The following is a 19638-nucleotide window of genomic DNA, read 5'->3' as shown; positions in this document are numbered from 1 at the left end:
GACTAAGAGAAAACATCTGAACATAAGCAACATCAGAATAACAGAAACATTTCCTAATTGGTCATGGCAGCTTTGTTTGTTAATTCGATCTCTGAACTTTGAATTGCAAAATATCTAAATCTTCTAATTATAAGACATTTTAGATAGAATGTTATAATTCCTAGTGTTTTCCCCAAAGAAAAGTCAAGGTATTGATGTTATGACTACAGTAATGTATCAAGTTTTGGACCAATTCTCAGATTTTGGACCAATTAAGATAAAAGGGGAGATTCCTTAAAGCCAAATATTTCTTAAATCTGATTCTTATCATATACATAAAGTTTGTATACTTTAGAGATATTTCCATGAATTACATGATTAACAGAAAAAGTACAAACATTGTCTGGATTGATTTGCCCTACAAACAACCTTGCTGATGGGAAGAGCAGCCCAAATTCAAATTTTGTGTGTTGAAAGAAAAATCATACGCTCCAGTTCCAACCAGGAGTAAATAAAATGGAGGCTAGGACACTGGAAATAAAAATGGAGGCTGCTTTAAGAAAGAAGTTTCCTGTTTATTGATGAGCAGAACCAGCAACAGCATGCAGTTCTGGAACAGCTGACCAAATGAAGTTGAGAGTGGGTGGATCTTTATGGCACTCTGAGACTTTGAAGTGGAAATGTTTTTGTACAATGAGGTGGGCTTTTGTGTCTTTTGCTAGTCTAGTGCTAGTCTAATGCTACTCTAATCCTATTATATCCTAAAGGTCATGTCCTGTCCTTGGAGCTGGATGGGGGAATGTAATTCTTAATCCCCATCAACTGTGGGGGCTGAAAGCATTTTGCTTATGAATACTGTGCCCCAGTCTTTCTGAATGGATTACCAAATCTGCATTTCTAAAGAGTGGCCTTCTTAGGTTTCTGCCTGAGGAAAGGGTGACTGGGGTCTTTTCTGCCTAAGTTTTTATCTCCATTTCTTCCTCAGGGCAAATATTCTATCTCTTTTAATATTCCTCCAAATATTTCATTGTCTGGGGGAGGGGTGTTGTGTTCTTACCACATGTGGATTGCATTTGAAGTCTCCAGGATGGAACCCTATGGAAAATTTACTTTTGTTTTAGTTCTACTGTAACTGAATGAACATTATTATCCAGAAGCAGTAAATGTATTACTAGATCTAAAATAGAAATAGGCGAAGACTATCCCAGTGATGGCGAAACTTTTAGAGACCGAGTGCCCAAACTGAAACCCCAAACCCACTTATGCATTGTCGGGTGCTGGGTGGGCGTGGCCCATTGGGTGGGCATGGCCCATTGGGTGGGTGTGGCTATGGTGGTAACGGCAGACTGGGTGGGACTAAAAAGTTCAATCAATCAATTCCAACTTTGCAAGATTTTTTTTCCCACAAGAAGTTGAAATTGACTGATTAATTGAACCTTTTTTTTTTTTTGCACACGGTGGCGGAGGCCTAAGGCGAAAAGGTTTTATAAAACACAGCGGAAGGCCTAGGACTGGGGCGACGGCGCGCGTGCCCACAGAGAGGGCTCTGAGTGCCGCCTCTGTCACCCGTGCCATAGGTTCGCCATCACTGGACTATCCAAACAGCTACATAGTCCAGTTGAAATCATTGCCCAAACGCACAACAATATTGAAATAAAACATGGATTCTGTTCAATTCATTATATAGTGGTGGATTGTCACAAACCTTAATCGCTTTTAGCCCCCAAATCAAGCCAGAACTTCATTGTTTGTCATTTCCTTTTTCTGGGGAGGTTTTTTACCTCCCCAGTATAGCCTTCAGTGTTTAATTTTGAAATTTGGTGACTAAATATGTTAACTGACCTGTATTAACCCTAGAAAAGGTCAGCCAGGTGCTGCCACCTGCTGAAACAATATTTCATTTCGGTGGGATGAAGAAGTTTGTCGATAAGCTTGGAGAGAATGAATTATGACACTTTTAATAGAAATTATCTTGAAATCTGTTTAATTTTATTTTTTCAAATAAAATTTTGAAAATACTTTCCAGCAATAAAAACTGTGATAAAACCAAGTTCATCCGATTAGAAGTGGTATAACTTCTTCCAAGTTTATTTTGGAATCAATAAATATAGCTTAAAAATCTCATTGCTATCACTGCAACATACTATTTCTGTGATTATTTACAGAATTATTTTTTTTATTCTGCATATTAGTATCTCTTTCATTATTCTATATACCAATATATAGATATGCTCCCTCAATTTACTTTGCTCTATTAAAGTTTCCTCAGCTCCCTCTCCCTCCCTCCCTCCCTCCCTCTCTCTCTCTTCCTCCTCCCCCCCTCTCTCTCTCTCTTTCTTTCTTTCTTTCTTTCTTTCTTTCTTTCTTTCTTTCTTTTTCCAGACTAAATAACAGTTTAATAGAACAAACTGTAAAACAAACTCTACCAAATTAACAAATTCCAGACAATGACTAGATAGAAGTAAAAAGTTAATTTCCTATTTTTGCAGTCTTATGGAATTGTGTTAGTAAAACCATCAATATCAGTTTTTTATAATGATTGCTCTGTTCCCGACCCAACCCACTCCCTGTGCTATCATATCTAGACTGCTGAATCTGAATTACTACTAGGTGTTTATAAACGGATATATAAAATCCTAACTGTATCTAGTAGTTATGCACATGCTCTTCTGCAGTGTGGTTAAGCTAACCATTAATAGATCTCATGGGCCATTCTTTGAGAGCATATTTGTCATCACTGACTTCACTGACTACTCTTCCTCTTCTTAACAGAATAGCATTTATGTACATGATGAAAGTTGACTTTAACACAAATGGTCTCTTATATTTCTCTATCTAATTTTGTAAAATTGGATAGATAACTTCTCTGAATTACTCTGGGGAAGGGCAATTTCTTAAATGTGTGACTTCCTTTTAGCAATGTGACTTCCTTTTAGCAGTGATAGTACAGCTATTGAAAAAACCTAGTAGAAAGAATTGTTTCTGGATGGCTTCCCTTGAGTTTAATTGGAGTCTGGAACTTCAAATGGCTGATAAATGATAAATGATTGAATAATGAAGGATATTACATTTACACACACACCTTGTATGGCTTCTAACTATGTACAAGAACAGTACAATTCATCAGTGAGAACTTCTTCTTTGAAAGAGTTAATAAACCAAATCTTTTTCATTAATTTGATGGAGAACTGATACAAAAATGTATAATTTTTCTGTATGATATTAGATAAAATTTCCCTCCCTGATTTTTGGCATGGCTACTAAAAACAACTTTGCAGTATAGGTAGTCCTCAGTTTATGACCATTCATCAAAATAGAAAAGTGACTTATGACTTGCATTTATGACTTATAACGGTTGTACCATTCCTGCAGTTACGTGATTGCAATTTGGGAGTTTAGCAACAGGTTTTCATTTAAAACTGGTTGCAGCATCCTGCAGTCACATAATCATGATTTGCAAACTTTTTTTTTGCCAGTTTCTAGAAAACATTCACCCACTAGGGAATCTGAATTTGCTTAATGGCCACTGTAAAAATTGTCCATTAAATCAGATCCAACTCAAGGTATGACCACAGTGACTTTTGATAAAAATTCTGGTCCCACTTGAGATTGTAAGTCAGGAAGTTCCTGTATACTGGAACTACTGAGAAGCAGATCAATCTGGTTCTATGAGGAAGCCCAGACAGGGTCAGATCTGTCCAGTGGTGGGATTCAGCCAGTTCACACCACTTCAGCAGAACCGGTAGCCAATTTTTTGTTGCCCAGGACCAGAATGGACTTCCAGAAGCGGCATCCACACAGAGAACCGGTTGTTCACATATTTGAATCCCACCACTGGATCTGTCTGTTGCTTAACAACTTTTGAATTCCCCTGCTGTGCTTTAGGTTAAATATTAATCACATGTTTTCTTCTGGATTGATGACTGGAAATGCTGTGTTATAGTGGTTGCATCCTACTTCAGTGGGTGGTTCTAGCCAATTATGGGGGAGAGGGCAGCCCAGTGATCCTTTTCTTGGAGGGCTTTTTTTCACTTCTCCTTTGTTGTTTTGTAACTACAGAAAGCCCCTTCTGGAGATCATCCAGTAGTTTGAGATGTGCTACCATCAATATGGAAGAGCCCATTGCACGATGGGCTCGTAGGAATAGGGGTTGGGGGTGGGCGGCAGAAAGACCTAAAATAGGAAGGTGTTTGCTGTCAGGCAAAGATGGGGTGGGCTGCACTTCAATGGGAAGGAAGTTTCCCAAGTCCTACTTGACAATGTAATTAAAGTTTTGTTGCAGTACCAGAGAATGTTACAATTTGGATGGGGCAAAACAGGTTGAAATTGAATCCTTGCAAGGTGCTTTTTGATCATTGTGGTCCTCCATCAACCTCATTATAATCTCTGGGTAAATCAGCAGAGAGCTTCAACTAAAAATAGTAAAAAAAGAAGTAGAAGTGTTATAGAATAATATCCCTTAAATCAATCTTAAGAAGTGAAGTCACAAGTGTACTAGATACTCAAACATCAGGAGAAAGTAAAACACCATCTGGAATCAAGGGCAATGTACATAAGCCCTACAAATGATTCAGTAGTTTTGAGGCTAAGCTCAGGAAGATGAAGAATAAAGGGATTTTGTTAAATGAGTAAGAAAAGAAAATGCCAGGAAATTCCTATCTAAGTTCAACCTGATTTAATCTAATTATAGAAAAGTTAACAAGTTACTATACGAAACACAATTCAAAAGGTTGCCTAGCTAGCGTGAGGATTTAATTGTTGGAAATTTTATAAGAAAGAGTTCATAAATCTCAGCAATTAATGAACAGAAAAAAAATACTTTGTGGGGGAAAATATTTCTATTTCTGGTTGTGTTCTTTAGAAAAGTGGTGATTTTTTTCTTAAAAAAAAAATTCTTGAGCAAAATTCTCAGGATATTTCTAGAGAAAAATATGAGCTACACAATATTTGACTTAGTAACTTTGTAGTCTCCCTGCCCATAACAAAACATCAAAGCTTTGATGAAATGATTATCTGATATTAAAACTTTAGATAAAGGAATAATATTACCTGATCTATTAATATATTATAGGAAAATGTAATTTTGGGTCAAATGATTCCTGAAAATGGCACAGTTCTGTTTTTCCTCTCATTTTCTCTGATTTGAACTGGATTTATTTGAAAAAATAAGATACATGAGACTCTCCTGTTATTTGGGGCTTTATTTTCTATAATTTATTTCCACATATATTTCTGGGACTGATGTGAGTTGGAGAGGCCAAACATCTTGCCTATCTCTCATAGACTGAGTCTATTTTAAAAAATGATGAATATCAACTAGGGAAAAAAATTACAATCACTCTGTTGTATTAAGTCTTCTGGACCTGTAATGGAAAGTCTGGGAGAAGAATTAATTCAAGAATTCCCTTCAGTGGCGTGTAATTTTAAGTTGGCAAAAAGGATTGGCAGAATGGTGTATTTCGTAGCATTTAAAACAAGAACCAGTAACCAGTATCATGTGATCTCTGGAACTTCTTAAGATCATGATGCCAAAATTTGATAATAAATCATAAAAAATCAACAAAATGTTTTTGAGGTGGAAATTTCAAGAACAACTTACATTAAATCTTTATTCTCCCAAATCTAAAATAAAACATAGAAACAGTTCCAATGCAAAACAAATTGAAAGAAAAAATAGCCTATGGATACCTGACTGATGCCATGAAAAATGTCATGACAATACACTGCAGACCTATGACTGTCGAAATATGATTTCACCCTAAAATAATTGCTCACCTCAAATTCTAATTGTTAATTTGTGGTCTGAAAAAAGCTTGTATTTTGTTTTTTTATCAGCTACGTGAGAAGCAGCATCTTTGCTTAAGTTCTCACTTGAACAATTGTTTTCCCAAACTCCCCAATAAATCTCCAAAACCATAGGGTGGAAAACAAATATTTCTGGGACTATCATACAAGTCTTTGATAGAGTATAAAAACATCTACTGCAGTTTGTTCATGATCCTTTAACTTTCAACGCCATGAAATAATAAATAAAACCACTGAGGAACTTTTAGAAGTTGTGCGGTGATAGATGCAAAAAGTTCTTGTGAATGATTGGGTGAGACAGTGGATATGCTATGTTTTATATACAGCTGTTGGGCCAGGCTTGGGAGATGGGGTGGGGGAGAGGAAAGAGCCATATATAGAAATTGGATCCCCAATTTAGATTCCTGCTAACAAGACAGATTGAATTTCTGGAGTTCTGCTCCAGCAAAAAAAAAAAAAAAAAAAAAAAAGGTGTGTTTAGACAGACAATGCATTGCTCAACTCTTTATGCAGAAATCATACCAATCTTTATATTCCTGCCTGGGAGTATTCTATCATGCAGATAATATGCCTTGCTGTATCTATGATATTACTTATACAAACGTGAGAGGTGTTTATAATGCAGGTTTCGTGTGACAGTAAACATTCCGGAACCTTCGAGCCTTTTACTTTGCAGCCCACCCCACCTTCGTCTGACAGCAAACACCTTCCTATTTTAGGTCTTTCTGCCGCCCACCCCCAATCCCTATTCCTACGAGCCCACCGTGCAAATAAATCACTGGCTCCTTCGATGCAGTTATAGAAAGCGAACCGGCACCCACCCGCGTTACCTTTGGCCCCTCGTTGACATGCTGGTAGCAAACCCCACCCTTTCCCCTCTGGTCCCCACGGTTTCCTAAGGCAAGGAGAGCCAACACTGCCTGCTCTAGTCCTACCTTTATAAGGAAACCCCTCCTGGCTGCGCCTACGCTCCCCACCCTATGGCAGCGGGCCCCCCCCCTCCACTCCGCAGCATGCCAGCGCCTGGGGAAAAAATCTGAGCTTCCCCTTTAAGTGCCTGTGCAGCCGCGAGGGAAACCAAATGCCTCCTTCGCGTCTCACACCCAGCACAGTCTCTCCAGCCACGCATCCAGCACCACCACCACCACCACCGCCGACCGCTCTGCTCGCCGTGGCTTTCGCAGTTCCAGCTGCTCTCCAGCAGCCGGCCGGCCGGGCGCGTCTGTCTACCGCTGCCCTGCGCGCGCGCCGCTGAGCCCGGGGATTGGCTCGTGCCCCCCCCCCCTCCCGCCTATTCAGGAGCTCGTGCAACCTGGTGGCTGTGCCGCCTGCCGCCAGGCTGGCTTCAGAGAGCAGCCGCCGCCGCTGCCGCCGCCGCGCCGTTCGGGTGGCTGGACTCACTTGGTAGGCAAGCCGGACCTGGCAGACCTCCTTCCCACGGAGCTCTCCCTGCCTCTGGCGGTGACGGAGATAAAAGGCTGGGCGACAGTAGGAGCTTTGCTCACTCGGGATATCACACCTTTTTCTTCGGAAGGGGGTCCACCTCCCTCCCCCCCTCCTCCTCCTCACCGCCCTTATCGGACAGTGAAGGAATCTGTCGGGGCTCTGCTGGCTAAGTTACCTAAGGGAGATGATGTGAGGAGCTCCGCCTGTTCGCCCCTGCTGCTACTGCTGCCTCCACTGGTAAATGCTCTCCCTCTTCCCTTCTCTCGCGTACTTGCCTGCATGCTCGAGGGTTCTCGGAGCTCCGCAACGGCGCCTAAAAACTGCACACCCCTCTCTGTGTGTGCCCGTGTGTCTGTGTGTCTTTCCGTCCCCCCCCCCCCCGCTTCCCCTGCTTTCCCTTCTGTAATTGCGTACCAGCGCCGTCGACAACTTCGGCTGCTTTTCTGCTTGTGAGGGGTGTTTTGTCTCCTTGGATTCAGCACTTGGAGAGAGGTCATTAGTTGCCCGAGTTTCAGGAGGCTCCGCTCTTGTGGCTGCTCTGGAAGAGCTGCTGCTGCTGCTGCTACTGCTGCCTTCTGTTGTGCTCGTCAATGTTCATCTCTGGCTGTTGACATTGGCTGGGCTTAAATGGAGTTTTAATGTTGGTTTGCGTGACAACTATTTTTTTTTTTAATAGTGAGTAATTTCTGTGTGATGTCTTCTTTTTTTAAAATTATTATGATTATTAACTGGTTGTTTTGTTTTGTTTTCCTCCTAAATCCAAATGCAATTTTATTTTAGTTTTGGGCAACATTATGGATAGGAGGTTTTGGCTGATTCAGACTACTTTATCAAAGGCATGCTGGTTGGAACAGTTGCAACAAAGGGCAAAATGGCATTTATATTCCACATGTGAGATAGATGCACACACATGCACACACGCACACACATACATGCATAAATACATAGACGCAGTAGGTTTGTCATAAGCGTAAGCAATAAAAGACAAACACCGCTCACATTACTTGCAAAGGTTTTAAACTAATGCTACAGCTGTCACCTAATTCCACTTAAGCTACATTCAGAAATATAATGTGAGATAGCGACTCCTTAGCATTGTACCATTGTCTGTAAAGTTCAATCTACAGCTATTGTCACTCCAAGATGCACTTTACTGTATATTGCTGATGGAACTATTTCCTTTGCCCTTCCACTTTTTATTCATGTATGACATTTTAGGTTTCTCTGCTTGGAGAGAGCAAATGAAGCTCAGTATGACAGGGGGTTTTGGTATATCAAAATTACATTTCTTTTAAGGTCTTCCTGTCATATGAATTCTAAATATCAGGCTAAGCATAACTTTTTTTTTTACTACCCTGGCCATTCTTTTCTAATTACTTCAATAGGGAAGAGGGGGAAAAAAACATTATAGCAAACAAGTCAGCAGTAGTTCAGTAGTTACACCTTAAAATATTTATGATGCAGTGCTTCATGGAGAAAATAAATGAGCCCAAATATTCTCTCTCTCTAAGGATCATAGTATTAAAATAACATTTTAAACCACAAATGTGACTGCATTTTAGAGTCATGTTACCATGCATGGTGATTTTTTTTTAAAAAAAGGCACAGTATACAAAGTATCATTTGTTTCTGAATAAACTTGCTCCATTGGTCTTTTTCAGTCCTTTTTTAGATTGTTATAACATTCCATTGAAATAAAGTATATCTAAAAAAAAGTAGGACTTTCTAAGTGATAGCTAATAGTATTAGTTTGAAAGTAATTATAATTCATTCTGGAAGGATGGCAGAGATTATCATCTTCCACCTTTACCAACATTTGTTTACAATTTTTTTATTCTTTTTCACACATTAATGATAAAGTGAAAAACAGTCACAATATTATCTTAACTTATTTTTTTATTATTTTGTTTTATATAGATTAACAGTCCATTTTTACATCCAGTGAAGGATTCCAAATGTTATACAATACTGTCATGCTATGATACTGACTCTTGCCAAAGAATTTTATTATTGTGCTATAATTTTCTAACCACTTACAAGAATCAAATATGCCTGTCAGACAGATTTTTCTACAATTGAATGCCACAAAATATTAATTCAATCAAGTGCATGATATTCTGTGAATTCTATTACTTTCCTTTTAAATTGTTTTTACATTCACAATTGCTATCAAAATGAATTCCAAATTAGAACTATTAAACGCAACTGATTTCAGTAGGAAAGTTAAATGCATACTTTGTAGTTTAATCTTTACAATGTACACATACGGTATGATATTCACATCTCTGTGTGTGTGTGTGTGTGTGTGTGTGAGTTTGTGTAATGTAAGCCTAAGCCATCTTGTGTAAAGGTTTGTTTTACCCTATCATTAATATCAGTAGGAATTTAAAAAATATATCTGAATGTGGGATATTTTATTTTGCAAAGAATGTATTCTGAACTTAAATAGTCTTTTAGTGTGATTCATTAAGTTGTAACTTATCTAGAAAACTTTTATTGAAGTGAATGGCAATTGTGTTGCACTTCTGTCTTTTCACATAACTTCTGTTTATTTCATCTGGACTTATACAAGACAAAAATACCCATATATATATTTGATTGCTTTTTAGGTCACATGTTGACATTTTTATTTATGAAAAATAAACAATGTGTTTGAGTCTGACATTCACTTGGATTGTTCTGGTATTCTGGTGTTTGATTTATTCATAGCCATATGCATGTGCAGTAAGATTTCCCATCTTTCCACCTTAGTGGCACCACCTGTACAGAATAAATAACAAGTTCACATTTTCCCATTTCTTCCTAAGATCATTATCCTTGCCTGTTTATAAGATTCTGTGTTGAAGGAATAATGTCCAATCATTTTTAGTTGCTTGGTATCTCTGCATATCGTTGGAAATTATACCCATGTACACCATATGTACCTCTGTATGATGAGATAGCAAATCAAGTAGGAAAAAAACACTACAGAGTACAACATGAAGAATAAACATAAAAGCTTCCTTTAATTGATCAGAAATAGATCTTTTAATGAAACATGTATATATTTTATATTTTAAAGTACAAAATATATTCAGTTTCAATTGGAACTTATGACTCAGAGCTATGTAATGAGTCATTGCATAACATTTTAAAAATCTTAACATCTTCTAATAGTAAAATCATAAGGTTTCCCTTTTAGATCATTAAATAAAGGTATATGAGGTAAATAATAGCTGGCACTAGCATAAAAGTGGTAAAGTGAGTGAAAGGTACTAGAAAAAAAGAACCATTTTTTCACATAGCTGTTCTTAAGCCGAATAATGCTATCTACCTGTAGCCAGCCATTAGACTATATATCTTCCAAAAAATAAATTCTAAATATATATTTTTGTATATGAAATGTAATGCAGTTGCAAGTATACATTATGATTGCCTTTGTGAAATAAGAAATCTTGATACTACAGCAAGAAGATTACCAATGTTCTTAGAAAAAAAAGATTTCTACTTTTACTTCAAAAGGAGACAGCTTTTGTCCTTTGTGTATATGTTCTGTAGGGGAGAATAGTTGGAGGATAATACTGTCATAAATGATCCCACTATTAGAATGACATATACTTTAAACCTCTGTATCCTCCAGAAATCAGATAGCTGCATAGGAAGACAAACAAATGGTGCCTGCAGTTCTTAGGTCAGAGAGAGAATTACTACTGTTCCAGAAGTATTGATCTGAGGCAGCTGACAGTCAGATTTGTCTGTCGTTTTAGGCTTCATCTTGTATTTGGAAAAGACTAGAAGTGTCTGAACTGACACTGTAAATATATTTATATCTTAGTGTTTGTTAAGTACAAACTGTCATTTGCCTTCTGTTATCATTGTATATTTTCCTATTTGCTGTTTTGTTTATGTTGCATAACTTAACAATATTTGAGGTGTATTTTAGGTACATTGGATTTTTTAAATAATGAAGTTCTAAATAAGAAAGTGATTTATATCACAATCATCAGCAAGTTACATATTTTAATCCCACCAAAAGAAATCAGGACAATTTCAAATTTAAAGTGTCTTTAGGATTTCAACCTCACCAGGTTTACTTTGCAGTAATTTTATTGTAGATGTGCATAATTCTGAAATTAAAATATACATATTTTACATATAAAATGCATTGATTATAAAATGTCCAAAATACTTTACAAGATATTCTTATAACATATTTCAAGCTTTTATTTATGCAATAAGGAAACTCCAAATAAGAGGAGAAAATACTATTTCCCATTCCATTGACAGAAACACAACTTAATCAATGGAACAAAATTTCAGTGGAACAACTTAAGGTTTTCCCATTATGCAAGCAGTTAAAAAGATAATAATAAGAGCAACAACAACAATAATCCACTGTCCTATTTGAGAGGTTAATACATTAACTTAAATACAATGTAGGAAACAGCAGAAAATATGACTGTTTTTATTTACATTCATAAACCAATCAGGGTATTAAACTTTGACTGATGAGTGCTGAACTATAACTACAGATTTAAGTTATCCCCTAGTTTCTCATCACTAACGATATGACTATTTTTATTTAACTATTTCTGTTTACATTGGTTTCAAATAATTGCAAATAATTGCAAACTCATCTATCTTTCATTGTCATTTTTTAAAATATAAGTTGATACTAAAGTAAAATATAAATGAGAATGGCTAAAGGGTTTATTATTAGAAGTTTATCCTTTTTGATTCCATAGTTTAAATAAAATATATAATTTTATGGGTTTGTTGAATACTCTTCTTTCTATACAAGCTAAATATCTGAATGTAAAAAAAAAATGCTGATAAACCTAGAGAGGAAATATTACACATTATTCCTAGAATATATATGGTTCTGGTGTTTCCAAGGATTTATTTCAAAATTAGGCAAGCTTCCTTCAAAAGATACATACAACATAATTTCAATAGAGAATGCTTTCGTTACTTGGCTCTCGGCATTTTTATCAAACCTGAACAGATCTTGCCAAAACAATATCCCGAAAGTGTTATTTATAAACAGATCTGTACATGGTCATAGAAACAATGGCACAAAATTGATCTCTATAACAATTAAAAGAAGCCTCTTAAGTCTTTCTGTTCAATTCACTGGCATCTGTTATATGTCAAACCTGAGAAAAGAGACTTTTATAAGAATGGGACAAATTTGAATCTCCTAGCTTTATAATATTTTGGATTCATTCCCCAAAAGATACTTGGGAGCACAGAGAAACAAATACCCCAATTGTTTGTAATTGTTTAAAGAAATGATATCTGTTCCCAGAATCATGTGCCAGGAGCAGATAGGTTCTGTGTGATCTTTGGAAAAGATATAGCTGCTTTAAAGAGCTGCAGACTTATGCTACATTCGTAATCCTACATATTCCATTCTTCTAAATTACTTCTTAAGGACTTTAACAAATTAATATCAAGGTAATTTTTTCACATAAAATAGTTTTTGCTGTCTGTATTTCTACATAAAAGAATGTAAAGGAAATAGAACAATTCTATAAACAAGCAAGGTAACAGTATAATTTTCCTTGAGCTAAGCATTACTCATGGGCATGTCCTTTTATTTGTTTTGCAATAGTATGTAGATTGTTGACCAGTGCCTACTTATGGGATTTTTCAATTTCTCACTCCAGTCTGGGATTTCATAGTAGTTTTTCTTATAAGTACCAAACAGACTCCACTTAGCATTTTCAAGTTGACAAAGTTTAGCACTTATTGCCACCTATTATAATACAGGTGGGATACCATAAGGATACACCTTATACAATCATAGATTGTAATTCCACTATAATTCATCTGGCCCTCAAAATTTCAGGCTAAATACCATGAAAAAAATGTCACCCCTGAATAAGCCAATCCACAATTTTTAACCATAGTTAAAAATTGCACAGGAAAACTGCAAACTGCTATATCATCAATTATAAAGCTGTCCGATTTTAAGGCCATGATAGGTTTTTAAAAAACCTGAACTCTGCCACACAGGTAAACCAAACCTAATTTTGGGGATGTATTTTGTGAAGTGTATGAAAAATTAGATATCAACAAAACTGTGAAAATAAATGAATCAAGTTCAGTTTTCTATATTTTGTCTCCACTAATAACTTTATATATTATATCATGCCTTTTAAATGAAATTGATATATGAAAGGACAGAATAGGAAAAAAAAACTTATTTGCACACTTATCTGTAGAAAAAAATCATGGGTATTTGAAGTATGGCCAACTATTTACATGTAGTACCAACAATGTTTCCACAGGATCAAAATTATTTACCAAAATGTATAAGTAAATACATTGTCTTCCACCTGTTAAGTAGGGTGGATTCAAGATGGAGTAAAAGTAGATAAAATGTGTTTATATTAGAATTTAACCAGTCTCGATTTCATAAAACCTATACATTTTTAAAGTGAAGGAATACAACGTTAACTATCACTTCAGAATAACCAATTATTCGATGGTTAATAATGCAGGGAATATGCTGCTTATTTCATGCATGATAATATGAATTAACACTAGAAATTTTATATCTTTGTATAAATCTTTTTTTAAAAAATAAGATATGTGCAAGACATTAACAGATGTTTCAATTAGGCTGTGAGACAATGAGAAATATAAAAGGCTTTCAGATATTTTTGCAGTCAAAAATACAAAAGTTTTCTGTTTTTGTAGCTACATTTTGTAGCTACGTTGTATATGTGTATGTATTATGTATAGTATTTTTGTAACTTATAGTGTATTATGTGCATTTTATCCTGTCTTGTCTGCACTTTTGGACTTCATTAATGTACTATTATCCAAATATTATATATATATAATATTTGTTTCAATATAAATAATATATATATATATATTATTTATATTGAAACAATATTGATTAAATTTTGTCATCAATGTACTGTATAACATTTCAAATGGCGAAAATGGGAAGATATAAAATATTTTTCTATAGTTTATTTTCACTAGCTTTTTTTAAAAAAAGCTATGATTTTGATCAAAGTTTTTGAGGTATTGGGATTAATGGTATGAGAGCTTGTTTAACAAAAATTGAACAACCTGGCTATGTCTGAAAAAAACCATCCATTTGTTTTAAACTACAGTATACTGGTCTTCAGGCAAGTAATGAGGATGAGAAAATAGCTTGGAAAATTTTTATAGCTTTTTGAGCATCCTATGTGAATAGAATAATGTAGAATACTAGAATACTAATTTTATAAAAACTAACCTTGACTCTTTTTTTTAAACCTCCCAACTTATTTATTTTTTTTACCAAGTAAGAGCTTTGCATGGAAGGGATGCTAAACTAAGGTAATACTTTGATCTTCCTAGCTAATAGAGAAAATATATTTCTTTCAAAGAAAAAACAGGGCCCAGGAAGGCATAGTGGAGAACAATATTCTGCTTCCCTTCTATCTTGTTAGTGTGAACCTATAAACTGTTTAATTGCATTTTATATATATAAGTTTAATTGATCCTAAAAGTCAGGTGGCACTGATTTAAATCTTATGCCTAATTCAGTGGGAGCAAGACCCATTAAACATAGCATTATTTTTCTTTCCAGTAAACTTCAAAAGATTGGTACCCAAATGGTAAATTATTTATTATACATTAGAAGGTTTACATTTTACACAGCAAGGCAACCCAATCTTACTGAAATTATTTTCTCCTTTTTATACAACAAAACAGACCAAATTATCTAATTACTGGTTGGACTGCTTGTGGCCTTTAATATGTTGCACAACCAGAAATATCAGCACTCTGTGGCAGCATCTCCAGTAATAATTCAACTATAGTTATTTTATTAACATATATTAACAGTTAATATGTTGTCTCTTCTTTAGACAATTGTAAGCTTTAAGACAAGCTGCAATCTAGTTTCAGAATAACAGAATAACAGTTGGAAGGGACATTAAAGTTTTATTTTCTCACCCCTTTAGATTTCTGCTAGGTCATATCCTCCCACTTTTTTTTTTTTATTTCACTGCTGAAAAAAAAAGTGATCTAAATGTAAAATGCACTACTTTTTGCTCAGACAGAGGAGAAACTTTTTCCTTATAATTTACTATACTATAAAATCTATGCTTTTAATCAAATTGAATCGGCAAAATGTGGGTGTTGAAATGGGATATATAAACATTTTCACATCTGGTGTTAAAAGAATGTCACTTAATATCTTATAAATGAATATTGTGAGTATGATGAGAGAAAACAGAAGATGTGTCATTTAAAATCAAATATATATTGTGATAAATGTGACACTTTCATTTCATTGGCAGATGGGAAATATTAAAATCTTCAATTATGTCTTCAGCAGCTAAACTCAGAGACAGGCATTTTAGGTAGGGAGCAGTGGATATTTCAACTCTGAAACAAAATTTATCAGAAAAAAAGCTAAGATGAACTGAAAATCTTCAATTTTTGTAATAAATTTAGAATTCTACCATTATGATTTTTTTTCTGCAAATAATTCTTCCCATATCTGATGGGCGGGCTGAGGCAGAATAACTCTCTCTCCATATTTGTGAAATTGCATCATTTATACAGTCTGATTTGTTCTCCTCTCTTGTACTGAAATTTTCTAAACTCACCAGTATCAGGTAATTCCACTTCTTATTTCTGAGATTTCCCTAGTTGAGCTCAACTCCATCATAGACATTATGGACAAATTCTCATGGTGTTTTTTTTGTGTTTTTTTTGGCAATACTGCAGAAACATATGCTATTTCCTTCTTACCGGGTGATAGTGGTGCTTTGTTTGTTGTTGTTTTTAACTTTTAGCTTATAATCAGGAATACCCTGGCAACTTCCCATCAAGTACTAACCAACTTGATCTTATTTAGTTTCCAAGTTCAAAAAAGTGTCAGACTTCAGCCGAGTCATGGCTATAAATATTTATTCAACTTGCATTCCAGAATTAGACAGCTACAAAAACTTTACAAACTTGAAATTGCTGGATAAATTGTTTCATTATGTATATGCCTGCTGAAGAAAAATAAAATGTATATCAGACACAGTATTTAAATCTTAAGACTTTTTCCACCCTTTCAATTCAACAGACTTTAGGCCATTCTTTTTTCAGTCTTTTCACTGGAATCTATCCATTCATGTTTAAACAATGGATTTATCTATTCTCAGCAGTGCTGGTACCCTACTAGTCACCTTCAGTGCTTATAATAAGGGTAGGCAGGTGCTAATACCTACCAAGTCATAAAATATATAGTGTTATTCAATCACTTCAGTCTTCTAGCAGAAAACTAAAAGGATAGTGAAGAGATAGAGCCTCAAGGTCCCTTTCATCATATTCTTGGACATTTGTAAAAAAGAAGGTTGGTTATGTGACTGGATGCTGCATGCAGGAAATACTGGCAGGAATATGAAAAGAAGGCAAATTATTTTACATTTCCTCACATTTTCTACATGCAATTTGGTTCTCTTTGTTTTGTGCCAATTAAAATAGTTTTATTAAAATAGGGATATAGGAACAAAAGAAGAACATTCATAGTATTTCATTCATTTGGGGAGAGGAGAGATGGTGCCCATTAAGTTCTTTAACATTGGTTTTTCAAAAAGATATTTCTTCTGTTCTGAGATGGCTTTATAAGGATAGCACCACCTATATTACTAGTTCTTACCTTTAATTCTATGGTTGAGATACTATTACTTCATTTAGAGCTGCGGTAGCACAGTGGTTAGAGTGCAGTATTACAGGCTAATTCTGCCAACTGTCAGCAGTTCGATCCTGACTGTCTCAAGGTTGACTCAGTATTCCATCCTTCTTAGGTCAGTAAAATGAGGACATAGATTGTTGGGGGCAATATGCTGACATTATAAACTCTCAGAGAGTGTTGCAAAGCACCATGAAACAGTATATAAGTCTAAGTTCTATTGCTATTACTATTAGTAAAAAAGGAGGTGTTTCCCTTGTATTCTTGTTGCTTATTTTAAAATCATTGTCTAAGCTCAGCCATAATGAAATACCTATGCTACTAGTAGACATACCTGGCAATAAAAATAAATTTTGAGAGAAGCATGAGCAGCTAAGTAAATTTATATCTTTACATTATATATGCCAAGCAAGATAACAGAGTTTTCAAGTGGCCTAGAGCTGCATGGCAAAAACTACCTTAGCTAGTGATACCCGATCTCAAGAAACATATTTTTAAAAACAAAAACAAACAACAGCAAAGCCAGAATGAAAAGGTAATATTATGTACACTTTAGTATCTATTTATCAGTATGCTTTATGATAGAATGTCCCTTTAGATAAAAGTTATTTAGAAACAATGGGGATATAGAGAACAATACTGCCACAATAATTCAGTCTATATGAATGGGATCAGATACACACTTTTAAAACTTACACTGAACTTGCTACAGGGATTTGGGAGACTGCATAATTCAGTGTTTCCATATTAAATGTTTTACACATAAAAAAGTAAAAAAAATGGGCCAAAGGCTAACTCAGAATACTTCTCCTGGGCATTGTAATTTATTTTGCCATGTGGAATTATTCCATTATCTGAGTATCCCCCACACACAAAAAAATAAGGTGGTAAAGTCTAGGAGCAATTTTACCTCATGATAGCTAAGCATCTAAATTTTTAGTGAGATTACTGAAGAATCTTTTTTTTCATTAACTAAGAGACTAAACTAGTATGGGAAATGAACTTTGTGTCTCTCATCTTAGATGCATGGAACATAATGTGACATATTTGGTGAATAGGCAGAGTGCTTGTATTATAAACTAATCAATTTTGCATCTGCACACTGCATTCCGATGAAATGAAAGACATAAACATATAACTGTTCTAAATGCTCCACTTCTTAAAATCTTGATTTTTACTATCTGCTTACTGTACAAGTAAAACTATTTTAAGCAGGACAATTCTTGCTATGCTTACTCAAGTTGAAATCCTATTGAAATTGAATGGAACATAATCTGAGGAAAGTATACACAGATTACAGTTTATGAGAATGAATTAACTATAGAAAGTAATGTAAGAAAGCATTTTGCTGAGAGAAGTACACATAATCCAGCTTTTCCTATCAGTGTATGTCTGCCTGCCAGCCAAAAGATTAATAGTGCCTTCTCCCAATCGCCTACCCTATTTTGTGTAGTTAAAAATTATATCACATTGCTTACAGCAAGATTTTTCTCAATGGTTACTTATAGAAACAACTTTGATGCATTATTTGCTTCTTCATTGCCAATAGAAACAGAAATAAACAAATGGTCTTTCTTCCAATAATTAACAATAAACTATTGACGCAGATAAGCTTTTTCCTTTCTTTTTTTTACAAAAGGGGGTTATGTTGAACAAGGCCTTATGTTTTCTTATTTTTTTATAATATTTTTACTGAAGATAAAAAATAATGCAAATTAAAAATATATAAAACGGGGCAGTGTATATGAAAAATCCACTGAAAGAAATATAAAGAAATGACTTTTGCCTCCATCAAGACAAGTACAAACATTTTCAGTAACGTAATACATTATCTGAATTTGAACCAAACCCATATTTCGTCTTTTGTCTATATATATATATATGTTTTCATAGATTACAGGTATGCAGGTCTTGGCGTATTCGGGTAATCTTACACGGGAAAAGACCCGAATACGCCAAGACCTGCATATATATATATACATATACACACACACACTATGTGTGTGTGTCCCACAAATTAATTTCTTATCATCTCCTTTCCATCTCCTCTCAATTTTAATACCACAGCTTATCACTTTCTCTAAAAATCCACAAAAACATCCCAGATCTTATCTTTAAACAAATCTTAAGCCAAATCATTTAGTTCTAGTCAAGAAAAACCCATAAAAGCTGTTACAAAAAAAAAATCATATACATTTTACTCTTTGTTGAATAAGCCAAATTTGTAAATCTTATTTAATTTTAAAGATCTTAGTGTTTATTATTTTTAAGTAATGCCACAAAAGCTGGTTTCTTCTCTTTGTCTCTTTATCTTTATCTCTTCTTAGGAATTTCTTCATTAATATAAGACTCTTTTGTAACTCCAAAGTAAAAAAAAATATCCAAGTCAATTTACTGAATTAAAATCCACATATCCAAGTGAAGTTCTGGTTAACCTCATAGCCCACTTATTTATAACTCCTGTATAACATCTTTGTCAGTGCCATTCTTGTACCCTATGAAATTTAAATCTATATCTAAAACAATCTGATTTTCAGTTATATTCTCTTCTATGTCTTCTTTTAAGCCCATTTTTATAGTATCAGACTGTCTAAAGATAAAGTTCTGATTACATTGTTATTCAAATATCTTTGAATTCTTCCACAGTTAAAATACTTTTCTCCATTCTGTATTAGTGGGTCTTCTCTTTAATTTTTTCTGGTTGCCACTGGTAGCCAGCCTTAAATTTAGTA

The sequence above is a fragment of the Protobothrops mucrosquamatus genome, unplaced genomic scaffold, assembly GCF_001527695.2.
Source record: "Protobothrops mucrosquamatus isolate PMUCROS unplaced genomic scaffold, P.Mucros_1.0 scaffold159, whole genome shotgun sequence".
NCBI lineage: Eukaryota > Metazoa > Chordata > Lepidosauria > Squamata > Viperidae > Protobothrops > Protobothrops mucrosquamatus.
This window is presented reverse-complemented; position numbering follows the sequence as displayed.